Source organism: Macaca fascicularis, chromosome 10 (assembly GCF_037993035.2).
Source record: "Macaca fascicularis isolate 582-1 chromosome 10, T2T-MFA8v1.1".
Taxonomy (NCBI): domain Eukaryota; kingdom Metazoa; phylum Chordata; class Mammalia; order Primates; family Cercopithecidae; genus Macaca; species Macaca fascicularis.
Window position 1 is genome coordinate 62556139 of NC_088384.1, and position 24561 is coordinate 62580699.

General features: G+C 49.6%; 1 long non-coding RNA gene across 2 annotated transcripts in view; it reads left to right on the top strand.

The window, feature by feature from the left end:
• Nucleotides 1-21616, top strand: part of LOC123567097 (uncharacterized) — a 53217-nt gene extending 31601 nt beyond the window's left edge. The window contains exons 4-7 of one of the 2 annotated variants that reach the window (XR_010578536.2): nt 15626-15740; nt 15889-16853; nt 17721-17850; nt 21192-21616. This is a non-coding gene — a long non-coding RNA (uncharacterized lncRNA). The remainder of the gene's footprint in view (nt 1-15625; nt 15741-15888; nt 16854-17720; nt 17851-21191) is intronic. The other variant, XR_010578537.2, reaches the window with a different exon arrangement.
• Nucleotides 21617-24561: the final 2945 nt, after the last annotated feature.

Consider the following 24561-nt stretch of genomic DNA (forward strand, 5'->3'; position numbering starts at 1 on the left):
AAGCCAGTAGTCCAGATTCCAGAAACTGTCATTAAACTGTTGACTTTCCTCTTGCTTTTCCCAGTTAGTCCTAATTAAAACTATCTTATTTTTCTTTTTTTTTTTTTTTTTGAGACGGAGTCTCACTCTGTCGCCCAGGTTGGAGTGCAGTGGCCGGATCTCAGCTCACTGCAAGCTCCGCCTCCCGGGTTCACGCCATTCTCCTGCCTCAGCCTCCCAAGTAGCTGGGACTACAGGCGCTCGCCGCCTCGCCCGGCTAGTTTTTTGTATTTTTTAGTAGAGATGGGGTTTCACCGGGTTAACAAAAGAAAAGCCACTCTGTCTTTTGTCTGGAAGGGAAGTGATTACATTAACCTCTCCTTGCCCTGGGGCTTGACTGTGCTGCCAAGGACCGGAGTCTCTCTGACCTGCACTTGAGTGATGGGCCCTTGGCTCCAGGCATACCCTTCCTGGGCTGCAGATGTCAATGTCCGTGCATGGCAACCACCAGAGAAAGAGAAGGAATGCTCATTCCCAGTTGATAGGGCTTGAATCTGTGTCCCCACACAAATCTCCTGTCACATTGTCATCCCCAGTGTTGGAGGTGGGTCTGGTGGGAGGTGACTGGATCACGTGGGTAGATTTCCCTCTCTGTGCTGCTTCTTGTGATGGTGAGTGAGTGCTCGTGAGATCTGGTTGTTTAAAGTGTGTGGCACCCCGCCACTCCCCACATTCTGCTCTGGTCATGTAAGACATGCTTGCTTCTCCTTTGCCTTGTGACATGATTGAAAGTTTCCTGAGCCCTCCCAGAAGCCCCCTGTACAGCCTGCAGAAATGTGAGCCAATTAAATCTTTATAAATTACCCACTCTCAGGTATTTCTTTATAGCAATGTGAGAACGGATTAATATACCAGTGTTAATATTTTAGGAGCAAGAGACCTTTCCCAGACTCTCAGCAGACTTTCTCTTCTGTCTCATTAGTTAGAAACAGGCTAAATCGAGGGGAATGGGATCACAAGATCCATGTGGTCCATCAGAAGTTACCCCTGCAGCTGAGGATGAAGTGGGCACCCAAATAAAATCATGTCTCTATTAACAAGGAAGAAGCTTCCTTTGCTGCGTGGACTTTCCAAGGTCACTTGCAGAGCTAAGGGATTCTGAGTACCCTGTGCTTGTTGCAGTTTACAGTACTGAAGTTGGCATGTGGTGCATGGGTGGGTGGTATATAGGTTCCTGGTGTATAGGCACCTGGTTTTAGACAGGTGGTTTTAGGCACATGGAGGGTAGACACATGGTGGGTAGGCACGTGGTGGGTGGGTATGTGGTGGGTAGGCACGTGGTGGGTGGGTATGTGGTGGGTAGGCATGTGGAGGGTGGGTATGCGGCGGGTAGTCATGTGACAGGTGGGTATGTGGTGGGTAGGCATGTGGAGGGTGGGTATGCAGCGAGTAGTCATGTGACAGGTGGGTATGTGGTGGGTAGGCACGTGGAGGGTGGGTATGCGGTGGGTAGGCACGTGGAGGGTGGGTATGCGGCGGGTAGTCATGTGACAGGTGGGTATGTGGTGGGTAGGCACGTGGAGGGTGGGTATGCGGTGGGTAGGCACGTGGAGGGTGGGTATGTGGTGGGTAGGCACGTGGAGTGTGGGTATGTGGTGGGTAGGTACGTGGAGGGTGGGTGTGTGGTAGGTAGGCACGTGGAGGGTGGGTATGCGGTGGGTAGTCATGTGACAGGTGAGTATGCGGTGGCACACGTGGAGGGTGGGTGCGTGGAGGGCAGGCACGTGGAGGGTGGGTGCGTGGAGGGCAGGCACGTGGAGGGTGGGTGCGTGGAGGGCAGGCACGTGGGGGGTGGGTGCGTGGAGGGCAGGCACGTGGGGGGTGGGTGCGTGGAGGGCAGGCACGTGGGGGGTGGGTGCGTGGAGGGCAGGCACGTGGGGGGTGGGTGCGTGGAGGGCAGGCACGTGGGGGGTGGGTGTGCGGGGGATAGGCACGTGGAGGGTGGGTATGTGGAAGGTAGGCATGTGGAGGTTAGACACACGGTCATAGGCACATGGTGAGTAGGTATGTGGTATGTAGGTGTGGAGGGTAGACATATGGCATATAGGCATGTGGCATGCACTGTGCTGGACAAGACATGCCCCTGTTCTAACCCCTTGGCCATTTGAGCCCAGCTGGACAAAAACAAACGGCCAATCACAGAGAAAGCCACCTGTCAGGGAAAGGTTAATGCAATCATTTATCATCCTGGAAAATTGCTCAGGGGACATTTTGTCCATATCTTAAGACAACTTAGAATAGATTAATTGGAGGGGAACTCAGTGGACATTTCTGGAGAATAATGCTGGAGAACATGTGTCTGCTGAGCCAGGAGACGTCATGATCTCGCTCAGGGAGCAGCCAGAGGTCCCAGGTGGAGAGGCCTGGGTGTGGCCATGATTACCTGCCTCCCTGCCCAGCCTAGAGGTGATCATAGTTTCAGGTGAGCCACACAAAATCATCAATATTGTCCCATCCCATCTTAGACTTACAAAAGTGGCAATTTTACGTGGTTCAACTTAACATTTAGTGAAGAAGTGGAGAGAGAGGAACAACTCCAATGGAAATGAATGCTAAATATTTCAAAATGTTTTGTGTTACAATGAATCCAGCCAGGAGGAATACCACTTCCAAAAAAGTGCTTCCTAACCCCATCTCCTGCCCTGCCCGCCCCTTTTCCTACCTCTGTTCAACCCTCACAACCTCTCTCCTGTCTCACTGGATTGTGATGAAGGAGCAGGTCCTGGAGCCAGCAGTTTGGACAGTGGCCTCTGGATTCCTTGACTCTTTGGTCATGGCGGAGGCAGATGTTCACACCGGGCAAGCTCTGTGCATCTTCCTGGGCCGTTCCTGGAGGGAGGAGTGACCAGCTTATGCCAGCCCCTCCAGCCCTTCCAGAAACTTGGCCATTGCTGAATTCCCTGTATCAAACCCTTTCTGCTCAAATGAACTGGTGAGGTTTCTGATACTGATCAGGTGCATCTGATCCTGACTGGTAAACAAGAACAGAAGGGTAAATGAATTTTCCATCTTCTTCTTTCCTTAAGGACAAGCTTCACTGGTCATAGATTTCTGAAGGTGCCACCAAAACACAAACTGAGTGAAAAGCTACCTTAAAAGAGTCTCCTGGAAACACATCTAAAACTAGAACTACCGTGAGAAGTCTCATAGGTTAACATTTTCATCTACATGAGAATGTAACTGCCTGTACATTTTTTATTTTATTTTTATTTTTATTTGTTACTATACTTTAAGTTCTATGGTACATATGCACAACGTGCAGGTGTGTTACATATGTATACATGTGCCATGTTGGTGTGCTGAACCCATTAACTCGTCATTTACATTAGGAGCGAACTATCACAAGAACAGAAAACCAAACACCGCATGTTCTCACTCATAGGTGGGAATGGAACAATGAGAACACTTGGACACAGGATGGGGAACTGCCTGTAAATTTTAGTGAAATCGCAAAAAGAAGAAAATTCCATACATTCACTACAGAACAGATGTGTTAGCTGGAAAAATGCTGAAGGACACACAAATGCATCTGGTGCATTTTTGTATATATAAAATGCTGGTACAAATATGCATTTTATAATTCAAACACATACCAAAAGGCCACCTCATGATTTCAAAAAGAGACTCATCGCAATCACCTTAATTAAACAGCTGAAGTAAAATGTGATGGTTTCCTATAACCCAGGTATTCACCATTTCAGGAATATTTATTGAATACATTGATGTACACAATGTTGCTTCAAAAGTGAGAACGCTGCCTCTCTGTGGGGCTTTGCTGAACAGTCATCACTAACATTTAAGTGGCTTGTGTTATACTGAATATTTACCTGGGTGTTCTCATCTAATCTTATCAACAGTCTCATGATGGGGAAACTGGCACACAGAGAGGCTAAGTGACTCATCCAAGGACACACAGCTTGTGAGGGGAGTAGCTGGAACTGGATTGCTCAGTACTCCCAAGGGTGCTGGGCGTCATCTTTTCTAATCCACTTGCCTTCTGTTGTAAGGTCCCCAGGCCTGCACATTTGGACTCTTACACTTCCACCTCCCTAATTTATGTCTGGCTGCTTTTCTCTCAGGATGGGAATCTCACCATCCAAAATGATTTTTGGACCATTACTTTTGTATTTTACTTGAATTTTGGAAATTAGCAGGGTAAAACAGATTTTTTTTTTTTCTTAACCATCTCTACCATTGCAGATCCAATACACTGTGACACAGTTCAGTGCCCATGCAGGGTCTTCACGTGGACTGAGAGCACCTTTCCCATCCATCCAGGTCCCGGTGAAACTGAACCATGTTACTGTCTGCAATGGTGACTTTAGAATCTGGGAGGGCAGCTGCCAAGTGCCCTTGTTGCGTTAGGAAGATTGGAGTCCAGGGCCACGGGCTGAGGGTGACAGGAGCAATCGGGCTACGTTTCCCTTTACACATTCTCAAACAGACACATCCACAGAACAGAAGTAGCAGACGCTATGCATTTTTACAGCTTAGATCACTGCATTCAGAAGAAATGTGGTAGGCCTGCCAGAAGGCAGGGATTTTGAACCATTGTCTGCTTCCTGCACGCTGACCTGATTGAAGGCCAGGCTCTGACCCAGTCACATGTTATTGCGTACTCTGCCTTGCTGACCCTCTGTGTAGTCACCCGTCACCGTTAGGAACAACCTTGGCTCATTCTTTCTGAGCTCACTTACCTTTTTGCTGAAAGGTAACTGGGTTCTTTGCAGAGCAGGGCATTTTCCTTGAGTGGATGGTGAAGAAATGTCCCTGACAGTAGGCCACAGTGAACCGGGCCACATGTGTGTCTCCCATGAGGTTTGGGGCATCTCCAGGTGAATCTTGTCTCCCTGGGGCCATCAGCGTAGCAGCCTCCAAGATCATAGGAGCTCTTCAGTCTCCCAGTTCTCCCTGGTTCACTTAGGTGGGTTTATTCTCTGTTTTTCATCGCTGCTTCCTTAACTTAGAATCAGACTTACTCGGCAATAGTTTGAGAATGTCCTCCCACTGTCTCTCCTGCTTGGCAATGAATTCATGCTCCACCCTCCTCCAGCTGAGGCCAGCACTCCCTCTGGGCCCCTCAGAGCACCCCGTCTCTGCCTGCTGGTGATGCTGACCACAGCTTTCGGCCACAATTCTTCTGCTTTCTTCTCATGTCCAGACAGTGAGCTCCAGTGTACTCAAGAGGTGTTTGCTGAAGTGAACTGAATGATTTCATTCAAACCTCTAAACCACCCAGCAAGTAGGCGGATCCCCAGATAAGGAGGAGAAGCTGAGACTCAGCAATGTTCAGTGCCCGCCCGTAAGCATCATGGCATCAGAGACAGAGCTGGGATTTGCATCTTCAGGCTCCCAGATCTTAGGTGCTGGGTAGCTTTCTCATTGTTCTTTGGCTCATTTGACCAAATTACACTTGTCTTTTGAGACTGGGCCATGTGCTTTTAGGAGAGCCTGTTCCAATACCATTCTCACTGATTTGAAGGAGAGTTTCCAGCACACCCTGAGGATGCGAAGGACAAATGGGCATCCTGTTTTCAAGGCCATCCTTGGAGCCATCAAAATGTTCGCCTCATGTTCAGGGGAGAGAGGTCATCCCTGGACACCTCCCTGAGCCTCAGGCCTTGGACCAGACTCCTTCCCTTCTGTGGTCCCCAAGGCATTGGGAGGGTGCCTGGTTACCATGACAACCTCTTCCCACATGGCAGTCCCAAGCCACAGTCCCACAGGGGTGCATCCCGGTGACCGAGCCCACAGCAGCCTGTCTGCTCTCCATAAACAAGGGAGACTGGGAAGTGTAGGACTTGAGATTCCATGTCGGAGGGCAACATTGACACCTGTACAAATAGGCAGTGGGTGTGAATGATGGGGAATTGCAAGTGGATGATGACAGATGTCCTCTGTGCTGCAAGTCCTTCTTCCTCGCCTCTTTTGTCTTCATCTAAACAAAGATGAGGATTTTGGAGGCTCTACTTGCAATCGGTGTTCAGGTTGTCTCTGGTGCACTGTCCCCGAATGCTGGGCAGGACAGGAGAAGGGGAGATCCTGGTGGTCAGTGTCTAGCTTTCGGGAACATCTCGGCTTCCCAGGTGCTGATGTGCAGGAACCAGATGCCATGGCTCCAGGGCTCCAGCTTGCCGTGGCGAAGGTGGGAGGACCCAGTAAGAACTCATCGGAAACCTCGCTGCTCATTGCAGGCGGCGATTTTGAACATAGAGGGGTGTACTGGAAAGTCACAATGCACCACGGTGTGGAGAGTCGCTTCTATAAACCAGGTCCCTGTTTTCAGCAACCCCAAATCCCTGTTAGTCAGTTCAAGCCACCATAACAGAATACAGAAGACCGTGTGGCTTAAACAACAGAAGTTTATTTCTCACAGTTTTAGACACTGAGAAGTCCAAGATCAAGGTGCCAGCAAGGTAGGTTTTATGCTGAGGGCTCTTCTCTTGTTATCAAACTGAACTGGGGGTGTGGCCAAACACTGACATTATTATTGCAGGGAGGGAAAGTGAGGCATTTATTGCAGGGCCCCAAGCAAGGAGAATCGGGCAGCTCATGCTTAAGACCTGACTTCTCTCATGGCTTACCCTAAGGTAAGGGTTTTGAAAGGAGGGGACACAGAGGTGATGGCTGAAGTTATATATCAAGGCATGGAGGCTGTACTTCGGTTTGACCCAAAGAGGCAGGACATCTCCAAGAGTGGGCCCACAGGTCATAGGTGGATTAAAAAATTTTCTGATTTGCAATTGGTTAAAGAGGCAAAGCTTTGTCTGGAAATTTGGGATTAGAAGAAAAGAAATGTGGAGTCTGACCCATGGGCCCAGGTTGCTCAGGAAGAAATTTAGAACAAAGAACAGAGATCAAGGTTCAGTCCAAAATCCCCCTTGTCTGAGGCCTGAGCACCAGCAGATCCACTTGGTGGGGGTCTGGGTTTCTGAAAGACAGCTGAGAGACATTTGTTAAGATACTATCTTTAGCTTCTCTAGGTAACTGAACATCTCCTGACTTCCCTGGCCACCGTTTTAAGCCACTGTTACCTTCTTGTTTATCAGGTTGCTCATTTACTTCTCAGGGCTAGCTGGGTGCCTGGAATTTTCCTTGAAGGAACTCAAGATTTTCCTTTATTTCAATGCTCGGGAGGCCTGGCAGGTCCCTAAGAGGGGTCCCTGCTGCCTCTCACTTTGGTTTGTAGTTTGCTCACATGACCTGCACATGAACTTGATGAGGGTAGAGGGGAGAGAGAGAGAGAGTTAGCTCTCTGGTGTCTCTCCTTATGAGGGCACTAATCCCACCACGAGGGCCCCACCCTCATGACCTCATCTAACCCTCATTACCTCTCAAGGCCCCATCTACAGTACCATCACATTAGGGGCTAGGACTTCAACATTGGAATTCTGGGGGGACACAAACATTCCATTCTGTTCATAGTAGTCATGATGCTGATGCAGATGCAGTTGCATTTTCTACATCCTCTGGGTCTAGACTGCCTGAGTTCAAGCCTGCCTCTGCCCCTTGCAGACAGTGGGGTCTTAGACAAGTTCCTTGATCTCCCTAGGCCTCAGTTTTCCTATCTGTAAAATGGGCATGATAAAAAAATCCCTACCTTGGAATAAATAGTAAGTGCCAAATGAGGATTTGTTAAACCGTAATATCTACTTCCACAGTCTTTCACAGGTTATGAAGTTCCCTGACACCTTACAAGTCAAGCTGGTGTTGTCCCCTCTCCTTTCCTCAGGGAAACAAGAAGTCTGGCTCTGATAACCCTTCACAGGCTGGAAGTCAGGACACCAGGAGAGTCTTCTCTGAGCTGTCACCTTGTAACGAAAAGCCTTGTCTGGAACAAGCACTCCTGTATGACTTCATAGGCTCTACATGGTTTATTGGCAGTTAAGCACATCTGTGCTGTGTGCCTGTGTGCATGCATGCACCTACACACATAGTACGCAGCACGCCCCAGTGTAACCATCTGGGAGTCTTGCAGTGCTTGTCAGGATTCCATCTGTCATCCCGATGGGCAGGGTTAAGGTTTTTGTGTGGTCTAGGCCCTTCCCTCTCTTCTTCCCTTTCTGGTTCTGTGCTGTCTTTGACTTGTGATATCCACTTATGTGTCTGGCACTGGTTTGTGGTCCTGAAGCTTGGCAGTCTCCTGTGTGCAATGCTCAAAGTGGAATTCCCAAGAACTGCACTCCTGTTACTTCTAATAATTTTATTTTTTGCATAAATCTGTGCCTCATGGGAGCTGCAGGGAATATGGTTCTCTGGGTGACCTCCTGCAAGTAAGCAGGATGGAGGCTGGCTGGGAGGTTTCGTTCCTCCGAGTGTCCCCTGCCCCTGCCCTGGGCCTACACACAGGTTAAGTCTGGTGTGGTTTCAGGAAGGGTATGTTACTTCCCTGGGGCTGCTGTAACAAATTACCACAAATTTAGTGGCTTAAAACAACACATTTATTTTTGTACGATTCTGGAGGGCAGAAGTTCAAAATCAGCCTCAGTGGGCTGAAGGTGCTGGCAGGGCTGGTCCTTTTGGAGGCTCTGGGGAGAAGCTGTGTCCTGGCCTGTCCCAGCCCCTGTGGCTCCTGCATGCCTGAGCTCCTGGCCCCTTCCTCCATCTTTGCCGTGGCAGTGTGGTCCGTACCCTCTGCATCCTCTGTGGTCAGGCTGCCACCTCTGTCTCTGCCTTTCGTGAAGACCATTGTGGTGACCTTGAGCCCACCTGAATCATGTCCCCATCTCAGAATCCTGAACCTAACAGTATCTGCAAGGCCTTCTTTGCCATGTAAGGCAACATACTCACAGGTTCTGGGGATTAGGACGTGGATATATTTGGGGGCCACTGTTTTGTCTGCCACCAACTGGCAGGCTGTATCCCTTCCCGTGTTCAATGTGTGCAGACGCTGCACTGGGCCAGGGCTCCCTGTGGGGCCTTTGATTTAATCCTACGGCAACCCCGCGCGGTGGGCACACTCCAACCTCCAGGTTGAAGGTCACTGATAATGGAGCTGAGGTTTAGGGAGGTCAGCTCCCGAAGGTTACACAGGTTCCAACGGGTGAAGCCAGGACTCAGCGGGTGCAGCGTGGTATGTTTTAACCGTCGGTGCCCAACTGCGTGCTCCAGCCCCTCCTCCCAGCCACCCCCACAGCACGTGCCCCTTAGTCTGCCAGAGGTAGGTTCGCTGTGCCAGGCTGCTGCCCTGCTCCTCCCTCTGGGGCCCCAAGTCGCCTGGGCCCCACGCCCACTCCTCAGGCATCCATCAGTCATCTGTGCTGCGTGACAAATGGCTACAGACACAGCGGCTTGGAGCAGCACCTGCTCACTGTCCCACAGCTCTGTAGGACAGAAGTCTGTGGCTTCAGTGGGCTTCTCTGATCTCACAAGGTGAAAGTCAAGGTGTCAGTTGGGCTGGGCTCTTGTTGGGTCCTGGGGAAGACTCTCCTTCCAGGCACGCTTAAGTGCTGGGCAGGACTCAGTTCTTGGTGACTCGGGGCCCCGTGTTAGCCAGGGGCTGCTCTCAGCCAGGCTGTCTTTAAAGCCGGTGAGGCCATGTTGGCACCGTAAGGTGTGGGATCTGGCTGACTTCATTTCTTCCACCAGTTGGAGAAAATTCTCTGCTTGTCAAGGGTTCACGTGGCTAGGTCAGGTGCAGCGGGATAATCTCTCATTTGTCATATAACCTAACAGGGTCACAGGTGCTCCATCTCATATCTCCAGGGGAAGCTCACTGGGTCAGGGGTCACGTTAGAGTTCTGCCCACTTGGCCAGTCTGTGTCCTCTAATTCATCCCATTTCAGTTCCCAGTGCTGGGCTCTTTCCCTCCACACAATTTGAAACCTGGCTGTGAAGGCCAGAGGGAAATGGCTGTGGAGAGAGAAGAGCATGTTTTCTGTGCTGGCCAGGGTAGGGGTGCGGAGAGCAGTGAGAACCAGAAAGGCTGTGGAGTTCAGAGGTAGCTTTCTGGGCATGAGGAGTGTTTTAAAGGATGATCTTAAACATTCTTTGAATTCTCTTAGAACATTTCTGTGGAATCTGGGTTTCACAATTCTTTCCATAGTATATCTAAGTCTACATTTTACCAATTTCTCAAAATACTTTGTTGGTCCCCTGTAGAGAAAATGTTCTAGCTTTGTGACCGTGTGGGCAAACAAGCTATTTAACTGCTCTGTGGCTCAGTTTCCCCACTGGTAAAATAGGCATGATCACTGTGTCTACCTCATAAGGTTGTTAAGGGGTTAAACAGAGTGAATGCAGGCACATGCTTAGAACACAGAAGCACTTGTCAAGTGAGTAAAACCAAGTAAAACCACATGTCTACAGAAAAGGTCGCTTCAGTTTAATTATTCGGTTTAGAGTTGCAGCTGAAAAGTGTTATAAATGTATGGAATAGTGTGGATTCTTTACTGTGAAAGCAAATTAAATGTCTTTAGTGTTGGGGAATGCTTAGGTGAATCAGTAGAGAGTCAACAGTGTCAGCGAAATCATCCAAGGTGTGGCTGGCCCGAGGCAGGTGTGATGCAAAGCTCATTGGCTACTAGGGTGCAGGTGGAGGGACATGGTGCTTGGTCACTCGAAGGCACTTTGAGGGAAGGTGATGAAGGTGCTCCTCCAGCCCCACAGAGGGGAAGAAAATGTGGAGGTACAGGAAAAGAAAGACAAGGTCAAGGCCTTCAAGACGGCCCTGAGGTCATCCTGCACCCTTCCAGCTCTCCCAGGTGAACGACTCGCTCTTTCCTCTTCAGTTCACTTGGACTCCAGAATTCTTCGGGATCCTTGAATTTTTTTTTAAAAATATTTTATTTTATTCTATTTTATTTTGAGATGCAGGTCTCACTATGCTGTCTAGGCAGGCCTCAAATTCCTGGTGTCCAGATCCTCCTGCCTCAGCCTCCTAAGTAGCTGGGATTACAGGTTTCGAGCCACTTCACCTGGCCCCTTGGAGAGCATCCGATTTTTTTCAGCAGTTTATTCTGATAGTGTCACCGAAACTATGTTGCTCTAAACCACATATCGGTGTTACTTCATCATTGAGAGTTTTCTATAACCATGATTAGTGGTGGTTCGATTTGCTTTGAAAAGATTCTGGACTAAAAATTTTTTGGCTATGTTAGAAAGTGGAGGAATTATAAACATGAGTGTTTGATGAAATCAGAATTGTCATGTGTGGGTGAGTGTGTGTTTATTAGGTGTGTATATGTGTGCATATATGAGTGTATATTTGTGCCTATGTGTATATGCCTGTGTATATGTGTATGCATGTATGTATTTGTGTGTTCATGTATATGATTGCATATGTGCATATGTGTATGCATATGTGCATATGTGTATATGTTGATGTGTATGTGTGTGCATATATGGGCTTGTGTATATGTGTGTACATTTGCATAGATATGTATATATGCACACATATATGCATGCATTATATGTCTGTGTCTGTGTGTATGTGTGTGAGTGTAAACTTTGTCTCATATGTAAGTTCTTCCATCCAACTTCTCTTCAGTGTTGGATTGTCTTATTAAGGGCCTTGGTTAGTCTTATAAATCTTCATGAAAAATCTGTCCACTCAACCTTGCTCGTTTGATTAGATTATTTAATTTTTGACAATAGAGAGGGAATATCTGCCCACCAGGTTCTAATCTGAGATGAGAACCTTGAATAATCAATTGTTTGCCCTTGTTGAGAGGAAGGGCATTTGTGCAGGGTCTTTGGAGGGCAGGCAGAACCTCCTTTCTTTGGGGTGTGTTGGACTGAGTCTCTGGAATTTGGAATCTGTCTCACTTCCCAGACACCTGTGAATCTATGCTCTCTGAATTGTGCTTGGTGCTCATGACGGGCCCTGATTGCTCGTAAGGTCCATAAGAGAAATTCCATGAGACTGCCCAGGCCTGCATTTGCTTTAGAAATGCTGCCAAGGGTTTTCTGCCATGATAATCAGTGCCCCTTATGTAAGGTTCACAAGGCAAACTGCTTTCTTGCTCTGTGAGTTAGGAAAAAAATTTGCTTTTTTAAAGGAGGTGGATTATTCTACTTTTGCACAGTTAATTTTCTTTTCTTTTTTATTTATTTAAAATTTTTTGAGACAGAGTCTTACTCTGTTGCCCAGGCTGGAGTGCAGTGTTGCAATCTCAGCTCACTGCAACCTCCACCTCTGCACAATTAATTTTCTGTGTTTTTGTTTTTGCTTTTTCTGCTAGGGAGCTCAGAGTAAAATTTATGTTTCAGCTTTAGGAACTGGGTGAGACATGAAAGTGTGGCCTTCAGCCTTACCCTTAGACTGGATTTTCTATGCTGATCTGGATCTTCCACGATCTTGCATTTTAATCTTTTAGTAACGCTTTTTCATATGTGTGCTAGTCAGCTCTATCAAGCCCTCAGGGGAACAAGTCAACAGCAAATGATGAACATTTAAAAACTCTGTGATGGTTGCTTATAGGCCAGTGGAGGGCAGGGAAGAAGACACATAGGTGAGGCTTGGGGCCCACAGCTGGAGAGATGGTGGGTCATAGTGTGGACTCAAGAGCTGGGTACCTGCACCCAGGCACTCAGTGCACACAGAGGCTGAAACCAGCGGTGACTGCTCGGGTCTAGGGTAGGAGCCCCTGCTGTCACTTTGGGTCCTGCCTTTTCACAGCTCCACACACACACTGGTTGAGTCACCTGGGCACATTGCCTCACCTCTTTGAGCTTCAGTCTTCTTCTCTGCAAAATGGAACTAGTAATAGAGTTAGCTTCATAGAGGATTGTGTGTTTTAAATGAGACCAGTTTTTAGGTGTGGAACAGAGAGGCTGGCATCAAGGGCTAGCCACCACTATTATTATTAGTAGTGGTAAAATCAGAAGGCCTGGAAATTGTGTGCAAATGGAGGGTGGGGAATACTTGAACAGAGCTTGACTTTTGAGCTTATGGTAAGTATTCCTTACTCACCAGGTGTGGGAGGCAAAATTCTAATATGGCCTTCAAGATTTCCTACTCTAATCCCCAAGACTTTGAAGATTGGATTCACTGATGCAGGTGTAATTAGGGTTACTGCTATGGTCTGAGTGTGTCCACCAAAATTCATATGTTGAAACTTAATCACCCAAGTGAGAGTATTTAGAGGTGGGGAAATGAAGTCACGAGTATAGAACCCCCATGAATAGGATTCCCGTCCTTATAAAAGAGGCTGAGGGGAGCACTGTAGGCTCGTACCCCTTTGTCTTCTGCCGTGTGAGGACACAGCATTCATTCCCCCTGGATGACACAGCAACAGGTGTCATCTCGGAAGCAGACACTAGGCCTTCCTCAGATGCCAAACCTGCTAGTGCCTTGACTTGGACTTCCCAGCCTCCAGAACTGTGAGAAAGGAATTTCTCTTCTTTACGAATCCCCAGCCTCAGGTATTGTGTTGCAGCAGCACAGGTGGACGGAGAAAGTTCCTAATCCTTTGACTTTAAAATAGCAGATTACCCAGCTGGGCTGAGCTTCACCACACACCCTTTACAGCAGAGGATATTCTTGAACTGCTGATGGAAGGGGAAGTCAGAGGGACCCATGGGTGACAGAGCTGCTCTGTCCAGGGAGCTGCTCTGTCCAGGGAGCTGCTCCTTTCCTGATGGTGATGTGGAGGGGCTCATGGGTCAGGACCTGAGAGCAGCCTTTAGGGACCAAGACTAGTCCTTGGCTGATAGACATGAGAAAACAGGGACTTCAGTCCTGGAACCACAAGGAACTGAATTTTGCCACAACCTGGATGAGACCATAAGCTGATCTTCCCTGGAGCCTCCACCTACAGTACAGCAGAGCTGACGCTGGTTCCAGCTTGTGAGAGCAAAGGCAGAGAGCCCAGCCAAGCCTGTCAGGACTTCCAAGTTGCCGTGCCGCACGGTGGCAAATGGGTGTTGTTTAAAGCTGTTAAGTGTGTGGCGTTATGCAGCTACAGATGGCTAATACATCGAGCCACTTCCACATGGTACTGTACACCTTCCGGGCACCACCAAAACACCAAAACGGCTGCTGGGCAGGGGGGATGCACCACACAGTGGCTCCCCATCAGCCTCTGGAGCCTATTGGTGGCTGCTCCTTGCCTGTGGGCAGGGGATACAGTGGGTGTCCCTTGCTGCTCCAGTGATGCACTGACTGGCGGCTCTTGGGCCAGGGACTCCAGGTCGCAGATGCCACCCAGTGGGAAGAGACATGCCTGGGTGAAAGAGCATCTGGAGCCCTGTTGGTGGCTGCTCCCCACCTGTGGGCAGGGCACACGGGGTGTCCCTTGCTGCTCCAGTGATGCACTGACTGGCGGCTCTTGGGCCAGGGGCTCCAGGTCGCAGTTGCCACCTGGTGGGAAGAGACATACCTGTGCAAAAGAGCATCTGGGGGTCCGTGGGATGCACTGGGAGAAGGACGGCTTCACAAGCGCCTTCTGACTCATCAGCCACTTCTCCCTGGAGGACAAGATGTGACCCAGAAGGCTGAACAAAGGCAGCCAGCTCCAGGGATCGAAAGTCCTTGTGATCTGTCTTCAATTCAGCTTTTACTTTGATTGGTGAAGCCCTTCTGGTGAAATGTGTGAGGCTTAAACCCAAGACTGTAAACCTAATAGGAATTCGGTTCGCTTCATGAGTCAAGATAATTGTGGTTTGAAAAATGTTTTCAACATGACATTAATTTCGACCTTTACGTAAAGACTGACATAAGTGTGTTTTTAAAATGGATATTCATGCATGACACAGTTTTCATTATCACCTTATCAGATTTCCTGAGTTGCTGCAGCAGTGATAGTTCAGGTGTTTCAAATAAGCAATCACTTATTTTTATGCTCTTGCAGGGACAGGTTATGGTGATTGAATGGGATTTTCTTTTTTTTTTTTTTTTCCTCCTACGGGAGCCTCAAGAACAAAGGCCATCGGAATGGCCGTTCCCTGGCGTGGACCCCCCCAGGACTCATCAACCGTGGTTGAGGTTGGCTGAAAACAGAGCAAGAGAGGCCCTCGCCCATCTCAGGCCCCCTCCATGCCCTCTTTCTGGTTGGATCCATGAAAGGAACTGGCAGCACGTTTCTATTTCTTGGGATTTAAGATCCTTTGTGTGAAATACTTAAAAAACCAGGTTATGGTTTATCCGTAAATTCTGGCTGGATCCCACTGGCTTCCTGACACCTCATGGGCCATTTTTCCTCTCCCAGCCACTTTCCTCACCTCACCCAAGGCATGCTGACAAAGGAGCCCTGGCCAGATGCTGCCACTGCAGAATTTTTAAAAATGCATTAACCAAATAGAGTTTATAAAGTTGAGGTAGAATTCACATAACGTAACACTATTTTAACAATTTTGAAGTGTAGGAAACAGTGACTTTTAGTACATCCACAATGCTATGTGACCATCACTGTCTAACTTCAGAAAGAATCCCCACCCCACTAGCGGTGACATCCCAGTCCCGCCTCCCCTGCCACCAGGCAATCAGGAATCTGCTTTCTGTCTCTGCAGATCAGCCTATTCTGGGCATTTCACAGAACTATATCAAATAGTGTGTGTCTTTTGTGTCTGGCTTCTTTCACCGAGCACAGTGTTTTCAGGTCTGTTGTGTGGCAGCAGGAGGGATCACAGCTTCCTTCCCTTTCAGGGTTCCACAGTGTTCCGCCGTATGGATGGACCACATTACCTTATGGATGGACCACATTTGGCTTCTCCATACGCCCACCAGTGACTGCTTTCTGGGCATTATGACTAACACTGATGTGAGCATTTGTGTACGTTTTTCTTTGACTCCCTGCAGAATTTTGGTGTGGGCTGATTCTCGGGTTTCACTGGACCCGGCCTCCTCTGGTGAGTGCCTGCTAAGACTGTAATTCACTGATTGGCTATCCTGGGATTTGTTTTCCTCAGATGAGACTGGTGTTTTCTGCTGAATACAATGGATTGCTTAAAGGGTCTTGAAGGGGCATGATACTGCAATATGCACCTTCCACGGCCTGGAATCTTCCTGAGTCTTGTCTTGGTTGAGCTGCCTTCCATGTACAGGTGGGGTCTGTCTCTCTCTCTACTATGTTTTTCGAAGGATCCTCTGATGCTATTTCTGGATTTTCCTGCTGCTGTCTCTATTTCCCGAAGACCCAACTCTGTTCTCAGATTTATCAAAGCTTTGAGACCAGAGGTATTTGAGGTATGAGATCAACTCTATTAGCGACTTAGGAATTAAGATGCCAGGCCCGTTTCCTGATAATGCTCTGTTTTAGTAATCACGGCTTTGTGCCACCTTGTACTGTATACATCTGATCTTTTGCATGGATGGCATTTGCTTTCAGTAAGATTGGTTTAGGGCTGAGGTGATTGTGAGCTGCATTGGTGGAAGAGTGGCGATTGGAGGAAGATGGCGGTCCCCTGCCCCACCCAAGCTGTGGATACATCATCTCTCGACCACTGCCCCCAGGTCAGTGTAAGCTCTCTCCCTGAGAAGGGCAACCAGGGCTACGAAGAGACAGCAAGTGTGGCGCTGGAATCTTAGCAAGGAGCTGTGTGAACGATGCTGAGGAAGCGCATGTGCAGAGCACAGTCGGTCCGGATTACAGCTGGGACCTCCCGTTGGCTTACAGGGTGGAGGCTGAAGCCCACGCAGATGCCCCCAGTCACTCACGACGGCTTGCTGTTCAGGGCTCCCTGCTTTGTTCCCCGTGCCACGCCCTGCCTAATGCCAGTGCCGTGGTGCCCATGGGTTACCAATCTGCAAACATGAGTGACATGGCTCAGCAAAACCTTCTCTCGACGTCCATGGAAAGCGCGGGGCCGCTGAGCGCGACCCAGAGAACCGCAGAGTGTGTGTCTCAAGCTCTCTGGGCACATGAGTCCACTAGGTGGGTTTTTGGGTACCACTGGCTGCCCTTTTTCATGGCTATTTTTTCTGAGCATTTCTCTTTAAAATGTTGACCAACATGAATTGTTAAATTGTTGAGTTTAGGTGCATAAAATGTATATATAATGGAATTTGTCAGCTTTTCAAGAGGCAGCATAGAGTCTCTGATCCTCCAGTGGCATCCCCACTTCCCTGTGGGGTGTCTGCAGTTCCAGAGAGTCATGGAGCTTGCACTCTTGCTTATTTGAGCAGTTCAAGGCCTTTGACCCCAATTTTTGCTTGTCTTATCCAGCAGAGTCTCATGCACGGTCACTTTTATTTCTCAACACACTTCCCTGCTCATTTGTTGGTTCCTTTAACAGAACTTCAAGAGATCCTAGAATCAAGATGGTGCCATGATCAGGGAGCAACCAAATAACCTTTGCAAATCTCTCTCTAAATACACACACACACGCAAATACATTCATATGTGCATGTGTATGTACACACAGATTGAGTGTCCCTTATCTGAAATGCTTGGGACCAGGAGTGTTCGGGATTTCCAGTGTTTTCGGATTTTGGAATATGCACATACAGGTAATGAGCTGTCTTAGGGGATGAGACCCACTCACGCCTAAACACAAAACTCACTTATGTTTCAGATATACCTTAAAACACAGCCTGAAGGCAATTTTATATAATGTTTTAAATAATTTTGTGCATGAAACAACATTTTGACTGCAATCTATCACATGAGGTCAGGTGTGGAATTTTCAGTGTCATGTTGACAGTAACGAAATTTTGGAATTTGGAGCATTTCAGATTTCAGATTTTCAGATTAGAAGTGATCAATCTGTCTATGTAAGTGTGTTTGTTCATTTACTTTCAGCCCCGTCTGAAGATATTGGAAAGGAGGAGAAGAAAGACGAAAGCAGAGAAGATCGCCTCGCAGAGGCCAGGCTGCAGCCTGGGCTCCGTGCACCTCTGCCTGCTGACGGGATCCACCTCAGGTCAAGAAGGTGCTGGCTCACCCTTCCCTCAAGATTTTAGAGATCCCAGTGCATGTCCTGGAAATCCTTTAAAATTCAAAGAAAACAAGCAAAGCTCTGGCTAATTAAATGTTTTCTGCTTACCGTCGTTAACATATTAATGCGACAGGCTAAATGTATTACTCAGTGGTGCAGAAGCTCTTAGTTCTGTGCACCCCTTTTTGAGAGGATTTCTCCATGTGGCATCCGTGTTTACAGTGCACTGGCTTTCTGTTCATAGGGCTTTTACGTGGGGGCGATGGCATGGCAGAAAGCATCCCCAGGGTGAGAAGGGGATGGGGAGGTCCACATTGCAGTTCAGACCCCCTGGACATCTGCCTTTGAGATAGCCACGTCCCTGAGCCTTTCCTTTCAAAGGATGGTGGGTCAGTTTCTAATGTTCCCATTTTGACCTCTCAGACTCAGGGACTGAGGCTAGAGCACAGGTCCTCTCGTTGAGGTCACTGTAGCGCTTCAGCGGCATCAGCACTCTTGCTTTCTTTTGCACATCCTTGGTTTTCAGTTATTATGGGTACACAGCGAGCCACCCCAAAATTAGTACAACAATAGCCATTTTGCTGTGTTCATGGATTCTGTGGGTAAGGAATTGGGAAGGAGCCCAGGGTGTGGTGCGTCAGTTGGGAAGATTTGAGTTGATAGTAGGTTTGCTCACTCCTGTGTCTGTGGTGCACGTGGCCTCTGTGTGGCTGGGCTTCCTTGCAGCATGGCATCCTGAGCCGCCTTCCACGGGGGCTTGCTCAGGGCTCCCAGCACAAGTGTTCCAGCCAACAGGGTGGATTCCACAGCGCCTTTTCTGGCCCAGTCTCTGCCACATTGAATCATCTGTACCTGGCGAGGTCCTGACTTCCTTTCTGCCAGATCCTTCTCTGGTCCTCAAGGTCCCTTACTGTTTTTGCCCCTGGTTACAACCTCCTGTGTACCTGTCCTGGAGTGTTGTGGTTAGGAGTGTGGTCTCGGGCACAGACTGAAATACACTGCTGTGTGCAGTAGGAACCTTGGCTGCTGCCCTGTGTTCATGGCAAGCACTTCAGAGCTGAGCCTGGTGTGAGGCGAGTCCTCCATCAACGGCCTTGACTTTTCTTTCCCAGACTAAAGTGCAGGTTCCTTCAGGGAAGCTCTCTCTTGGTCATCTCTGCCTGGCATTTCCTGCAGGACTTGGCAAGTACTGCGTTCCCTCTGCTTGGGCGGTCTGCGCTGGGTCTGTCTCCTGTTCTGTAAGTCTCACAAATTCACCCTCTCAGAGCAGCCGTCTCTGCCTGTCCCCTGCTAGGAGCTGTGGTGACCTCTACTCATCTTGTTTCCTTTTGTTCATGACACTAGCTCTAATGAAAATGTTTCATCCCCTCTTTGTTTCTGTTAGACCAGGATATGAACCCCACCAGAGCCAGATCTGGGCCTGTCTCCTTCCCTGCTATTCAGTGCCTACAAGAGGGTCTGGGTCAAAAATGAATGGAGAGAAGGAAGGGAGGGGTAAAAAGATCGACTTCAGGAAGATTTCGGAAACACGGTGCTGAGAATAGTAGGGTCATGTACCAGGGTGGGATTTACTTCCTTTTTATACACTTAAAAAATCTCAAAGATATCCATTCAGCTTTCAGTTTAGGTGAAATCTATTCGTAATAAAAATAAAATGATATCTCAACGACAACTTAATTTTGAGTAAAAATATTTTCTGGAGGGCAGGGGGCTCTAAATACAAAGAAGCAAAGAAGCGCATCACCTCTCCCCAGTGGGGCTCATGGCCCTCGATGGAGCCACCTGGAGCCCAGGCACTTTGCAGTTTATTCCTGGGTCGCCTCCACCTCCGTCCCTCAGTTATGGGGCTGTGATGGTCCACAGCAAGCCCCCATTCTTGCTGCTCCACTGGTGTGATTTTCTTGGGACAGAAATGGGGAGAGGACAGGATTGTGTGTTTTGCGAAAGCACAGCGTTGGACGTTCATTGGTGTTCCTCTGTGCTTCCATGACTTGAGGGCAACCATCTAGCAGTTTACAGGGGTTCTGAATAAATTCCAGGGACCTGGAAATTATTGGATTTATTTTATTTTAAGCAGAAACATTTTATGTTTAGTGTGGTAACGGCATGCTCCACTTAGTGTGGTCATGCCTAGCTCTCTTGTTTTGTGTCCACTTTGGAGTCTGGCTCTGGGCAAGCACTCAAATGCTCATAGGAATCCCACGGCTCAGGGCATCCTCTGAACCCAAGGGCCTCTAAAGGGGGAACAGCAACGTGGGAATGTGGGTGGGGACAGCGAGTGAGGAGCCGGTGCAGGGTGACGGCAGGTGTAGGTTCTGCACGATGCACACTGCACTGCATGGAGCCACTGTGCGTTCCCCAGCAGAGCACAATGATGCCGCAGAGTGTGAAGTCACAGGTCTCCGCACTCAGCGGGGAGCGGAGGTGCTTGGGTTTGAGAACCGGGGGGGAGCAGGCAGCTTGGGGCCAGCAGATCCACCCCTCTGCTCTTGAGGAGCTTTTGGCGGTCTGCTGGGTGAGGGCGTGGTGGTCACTGGTGGGTTCACGTGATTCCCCGTCATTCTGTCCCTATGGCCCCGCCCTCCCTGACTGTGCCGTCAGTGGTCAGTGTACCTCCGTGCCCTCTGTGGTTGAACGTTAGTCATGATCACAGGACTTTAATGATCTTATTGAGTACCCAGTGCCGGCCTCAATTTTTACTTGGAGAATGTGGGGTTTACATGACAAAATATGACTCATGCACGCATGCTGACTGCCTGAATTAGGGGCTCTTGGGCTTAGCTGCTGGTTGGAGTCATCCGGGAGCTTCAGGAAGCTCCAAGGCCAGGCCCTCCCTCCCAGAGGTGGGGCTGAACGGACCTGGGGTGCAACCTGGGCTCTGGGGCTCAGGAGCTGCTGGAGGCTGAGGGGAGCCAGCAGGGCACCTGTGGGGTTCTCTGGGTGGTCCAGCGGAAGCTAATGCTGGGCTCTGGAGAGGGGAGTGAGCAGCAGTGCGGAGTTCAAACCCTCATCACAGACCTGGCTGCTCAGGGTGGCATGACCTTTTGGAAGAGTATGTGGGCGAGAAATTGGATGATTTATCTAAAATAGATGCCAGCATGGTGTGAGTGGGTGACTTTGTTTAGATGTAACTGTGCATAGATTAGGCTGTTTGGATGTGTTTAATTATGGCATGTGATGGCGCCACTTCACCAATCATTTGTATTAAATGTCCTCAAGCCTAGTTTGAGACTTTAGGTCAAGTTAAAACTGTTTTATCTGTCAGCACCTGGGAGACTCGGGAAGGACTGTCACTGCAGAACCAGTCCTAACTCTCCCTATCATGTGCATCACAGGATGTCAAGCTGTTCTGCAGAAGTAGCAGAGCCGAAGCTGCAGTCATATGACCTGGGCATGTGGAGAGCAGGAAACCGTCACCTCAGTAACACTTAGAACCAACGTTTCCTCCCTGAGGAATCAAAAAGCCTGGACATCACTGGAAGCTGAACACGGGAACCCTTTCAGAAACGAGCGGTCTGTTATCCAGGAAGAGCCAGTGCTGAAGTCCACCATTCCGCGCCTTACTGTAAATAACCACGTTTAAAGCTGTCCCATCGAAATCCGCCCCACCAGTGCGTCTGCATACCAACCTGACCTCCCCAGCCCGTTAGAGTCTCACCTGACCTAATACTGGGGATTCAGATCTGAGCCCTGCCTCCTGTCTCCTTGCTGGTTGGCCTTGCAATAAAGCCTTTTCTTTTCTCAAAAGTAGGAGCTATAATATTGGCTTCCATGTGCAATGAACCCACTGCATTACTCAGAGGCTGTGTGGGCCCACGGCGGGATGGTGTGGGGCCAGGCAGGGGCATCGCAGACCCAAGGACTGGCAGTTTCCTTTAATGCGGGGTCACCGTGAGCAGTTGTGGGTGATGCAAGGAAGAGCTCTGAAAACCACCAGGTCAGTGTGGCATTGGGCACCTTGGCTGTCAGGGATGGTCTGACATGACCCCGCCCTGGTCCTGGGCTGAGATCACTGTCCTTGCAGTGTCCTGTGCTCTGCTCCATCTTGGCACTTTTTTTGTGTGTGATGAGGAATGAGCCCACATGTCCATTATTATTTTCCTACTTCTGGCCACCCTTAGGAGAAGCTCCAGGCCACCCACATTCTGCCTCTGCTTCCAGGCCTCCATCATGGATGCCGCTCAGTTCCCGTGGATTCTCCAGTGCCCCCCTGCAATGCCCCTGCATCTGCCCACAGTGTCATATTCACCTGCTGGAGGAGGGGACCAAGGGGATGAGGCCCAGGGGGGTGACGTGTCCATGCTCCTGCTTTTCAGGAGGCATGGCTGGGGTACTGGCAACGCAGCCTCCCTGCTGCTCCATGTCTCCATGTCCCTCCCAAGCCGCTAGGCCGTACATGTGGGTGGAACAGGTTGGTGACCACACGGCGCTCAGCACGGGGCCACGCAGGTTCCGACGACCTTCAGTCAGTCTCAATCCATTTCTCCTCAGCCCCCTCCCTGGGCAGAGGGAACGAAAGCATTGAAATCACTGCCACTTTTAGCCACTTTAAGTTGGAGGGAACTTGTTTTCCCTTGGAGGCACTGGGTAACTTCCCACCCTGGGGAGAGTGTGGGTAATGACTGCGCTAAAGAACATGTGACCTTCCTAGGAAACAAGGCAAGAGCCGGGAGGGGCTCTGTGGGGTCTGTGGGACTTCAGGGGCTGAGGAAAGGTCTTGAAACTGGAAAGGTGTCTGGTGAGCACGAGAGCTTCTCAGGGAGTCTGGGCCATTCATCCTGACAACAGAGGCAGGTGGAGAAGGGAAGGTGCCTGCCCACTTTGCCGGGTTCCTCTGGTGGCCGAACGTAGGTTTCCCTCAGACAGGAGCCTCCGCTGAGCAGGCCCAGGGGGCGAGGCTGTCAGTGTGAAACACGGGATGGCCGGAGGTGCAGGCGGAGCGTGGGCAAGCTGTGAACCTCAGTCTGCAGGGACTTTGCATTTCGTTGCTTTTCATAAATCACCCTCATTCGCTTTTACACCTGGCCTCCCCTCTGTGGAAAATCCCATTTCCGGTTTGTAAGGCGAGTTCTGATTCCCAGCCGCTTCCTCCCCACCTCACCAGGGTTATTTCAAAGACTCAGGCAAGGCGGAGGCACAGAAAAGCCCTCTGGCCGCAGGTGGTCCCCACTGGGTTGGGCCACCTGGTGTCCCTTTGTGCTGTGCTTTGAGGATACCAAGAATCTCATGGAATCACTTCCCAGGACAAGTGACCCAGGAGAGCCTGAGGTCTCTCAGCTTTGAGGTCTGCAGCCTCCCAGCTCCTTCAGGCCCACCAGGTCATCTGTCTAGTCCGCAGGAAGCCCCCACATTCTGCACCTGCTGAACTTTCTGCCTCTTCCCTCTTCTCTTGGTTTGGGATTTTGGGAAACAAGAGCCAAGAGGTGTCCATGGTGACGCTGGCTCTCTGCCGTGCTGTGTGCTCCCTCCTGGGAGGGAGGAGGCACCAGGAGAACCACCTGCCCGAGTGGAGGAAGGAGAAGGAGAGGAGGACCCAGGAGAGAGCATCACGAGGCATCAGCTGGGAGCACGTGGAGGCCCAAAGAAAGCTACTTGTATCCTTCTCACTGAGAAGCGTTTTGGGAACATGGTATGGTCTAGATAGGAGTTAAACCATCACTGGGCAGAGACAGGCAGGACTCTGGGTCTTGGGTGGGCTGAACTGGGGCTGAGGAGCTCGAGTCAAGCAGGGTGTCAGCTGGTCTCAGTGCACATGGCCAAGGGGCCCAGGCTCCCCTCTGCCAGGGTGAAGGTGGCAGGGGTGAATCAGAGAACCCGATCACTTTTGGGGACAGTTAATCCGGACACAAAGAGGCAATAATCTTCCCGTGTGTGAGGTGCTCAGCAGCCAGCCTGGACTCCACTAGGAGGAGAGGAGGAGGCAGGCCCTAGGCTCGAGCCCCCCATGCCTCTTCTTCCTCCCTCCCAGGGCTGAACGTCTAAACTCTATGCCTCTTGCTGTCAGCCCTTCCCTGGTTTTCACCAGCAACCCCTGGTTTGTTCTCAGTCGTTATCATATTACCTCTGGAGGATTGATTTTAAATGTTAAGAAAGTGTCACAGATACAACATGAGTGTCTTGAGTTTCTGGGGAACTGTAACCTGAAGCTCCCAGGGACGCAGGTGCCTTTCAGTCTGATTGTGATTACTGACCACCACACCATCCACGTCTTTTTGGAAAACGGCCCTATTTATGAGTGGGAGACATATTGCTCTTTGGTTTATGCAGCATGTGTTGACCTGCAGTCCCCTTGCAATCATTCCCAGCCCACAGGGCACAGCCACCATGGCTCCACCAACCGGGGCAACTGCACAGACTGCAAAGAGACAGGGACGGACCCTGTGGCCTCTGATGTCCAGGCAAGCTGGTTCCCAAGTCCCAAACAGCTCTTACAGCTGAGTGTGTGCACATATTCCAAGTACACATAGCAAGGAGGGAAGAGAGAGAAGAGAGAATTAAAATACCCTCACCCATTCCATTTTCACCTTTCTGATTGAGCGTAGCTCTATTTTCCGTGAGGAATATGAGAAACAAATTTATGTCAAGCTGGTGACAGACCTAGTGGAGGGTCTTTCTGTTTGTGTTTGTGTGGGTGATGAAATGGACTCAAGCTTATTGAAAAGTATTTGCGGGTGTCCCATAGAAGGGCGTGGGTGCTGAGGTTAC